We start from the raw sequence: 2379 nt of genomic DNA, 5'->3' as shown, positions 1-2379 counted from the left end.
TGAGATATCAGGCAATTACAGTGAACCCCGCTATAACGCGATCATTGGGGTCCAAAAAATTCAATCGCGGTAAAAGCGGGGTCGCGTTATAGCGGGGTTCCACTGTACTTGTGTTCAGTTTGCAGCAGAGTGTGCGCCCTGGCTAGCGGGAGGGAGGGAGCAGGGGGAGAAAGAAGGGGGGCAGCCAGCAGGGCCGGCTTTAGGCCGATTCGCCCCGGCGGCGGTCGTCTTCGGGGGCCCCGCTCCCCTGGCCAGAGCACCGGCCAGACCGCGGCAGCCCCGCGACGCCGGCCGGACCGCCAGCCAGAGCACAGCAGCCCCGCTTTCCCGGCCAGACTGCGGCCACCCCGCCCCGCGACACCGGCCGGACCGCAGCAGCTCCGCTCTCCCGGCCAGACCGCGGCAGCCCCGCAGCCCCGCCCGGATGCTGGCCGGAGCACAGCAGCCCCGCAGCCCTGCCCGGACCTCCGGCTGGACCGCCGCAGCCCCGCTTTCCCGGCCGGACCGCCCGCCGCAGCCACCGGGGAGGGCTGGAGCCGGCCCTGCCAGGGACAGAGGTGAGAACCCCAGGGGCCCGCCGGGGCTGCAGGGAGAGTCGCTCCTGCTGCAGCCGCTGGGGCATGGATCCCAAATGCCCCACGCCCGCTGCAGTCGACGGGGCCAGACTCGCCCCGCATTATAACCGATTTCGCGGTATCGCGGGGCGCGTTATAGCAGGGTTCCCCTGTATTTTTGTTTGTGAGGTTTTTCCACACACCAATAGGGAAGAAAAACATACATTTTTAAAATAGGAAAATAAACTTACTTACAAAGGAGTCTCAAGGGGAGTTGTGAAATCTGAGACGACTTCCGTCTATTTTAAAAAAAATAATTTATTTCAAGTGGGTGTCAGTTGAGTCATTATATCCTTATAACTTTATTGAGTCTTGACATTATGCATGTGATATATACACACATTGACCTTTCTGTCTCGCTCTCGGGTTGCTCGCCGCTGCCGCCCAGCAGCGCCGCCACTGCCGCTGCCATGATCATCTACCGGGACTGCATCAGCCAGGATGAGATGTTCTCCGATATCTACAGCATCCGGGAGGTCGCCGACAGGCTCTGCTTGGAAGTGGAGGGGAAGATGGTCACCAGGACAGAGGGTCAGATCGCTGATGCTTTAATTGGTGGCAATGCCGGCCCTCCTCTGAAGCTATTGAAGAAGGAACAGATCCCACAGATATCACTGGTGTCGATATAGTAATGAATCACCATCTTCAGGAAACTAGCTTTACAAAAGAGTCCTACAAGAAGTATATCAAGGACTACATGAAAGCAATCAAAGCCAGACTTGAGGAACACAAGCCAGACAGAGTAAAGCCTTTCATGACCGGGGCTGCAGAACAAGTCAAACACATCATTGCAAACTTTAAAAATTGACCATGGCGTTACACTTTGGTGACTTCAAGGGAAGGAGCACAGATTACAAATCCACACGCAAACATTTTTGCTTGCTCAGCATCTAGAAGAGATTGTGTAGTAGTTAGGCAGCTTGCTGTCTGCTCCAGGGCATATTTCTCAACCACATGTAGCAAGTGCAGCCCCTCTTTGTGCATTTAAAAAAAAGTGTTTGCTTTCTGAATGGTAGAAAATAGGGCTGTCGATTAATTGCAGTTAACTCACGCGATTAACTCAAAAAAATTAACCATGATTAAATAAATTAACCACGATTAATCGCAGTTTTAATTGCATCGTTAAAGAATAGAATGCCAATTGAAATTTATTAAATATTTTTGGATTTGTTCTATATTTTCAAATATATTGATTTCAATTACAATACAGAATACAAAGTATACACTGCTCACTTGATATTTTTGATTACAAATATTTGCACTGTAAAAATAAACAAAATAGTATTTTTCAATGCACCTCATAAAGAGATTGCACTACAGTACTTGTATCGTGAAAGTGCAAATTACAAATCTAGATTTTTTTTTGTTACAAAAGTGCGCTCAAAGACAAAACAACGCAAAACTTCAGCGCCTACAAGTCCACTCAGTCCTACTTTTCGTTCAACCAATCGCTAAGACAAACAAGTTTGTTTGCATTTACAAGAGATAATACTAACCACTTATTTACAATGTCACTAAAAAGTGAGAACAGGCATTTGCAAGGGACTTTTGTAGCTGGGCTTGCAAGGTATTTACATGCCAGATATACTAAACATCTGTATGCCCCTTCAAGCTTCGGCCACCATTCTAGAGAACATGCTTCCTGCTGATAGTGCTCGTTCAAAAAATGTGTTAATTAAATTTGAGACTGAACTCCTCGGGGAGAATTGTATGTCTCTGGCTCTATTTTACCCGCATTCTGCCATATATTTCATGTTATAGTAGT

At 48.6% G+C, this 2379-nt stretch overlaps 1 pseudogene; it reads left to right on the top strand.

Moving 5' to 3' along the window:
- Positions 1-1019: 1019 nt before the first annotated feature.
- On the top strand, positions 1020-1437 carry LOC113407243 (annotated as a pseudogene).
- Positions 1438-2379: the final 942 nt, after the last annotated feature.

This window comes from Terrapene carolina, unplaced genomic scaffold, assembly GCF_002925995.2.
Source record: "Terrapene carolina triunguis isolate 2854851 unplaced genomic scaffold, T_m_triunguis-2.0 Scaffold210, whole genome shotgun sequence".
NCBI lineage: Eukaryota > Metazoa > Chordata > Testudines > Emydidae > Terrapene > Terrapene triunguis.
The sequence above is the reverse complement of the archived record's forward strand: the minus strand, read 5'-3'. Positions and strand labels throughout refer to the sequence as shown.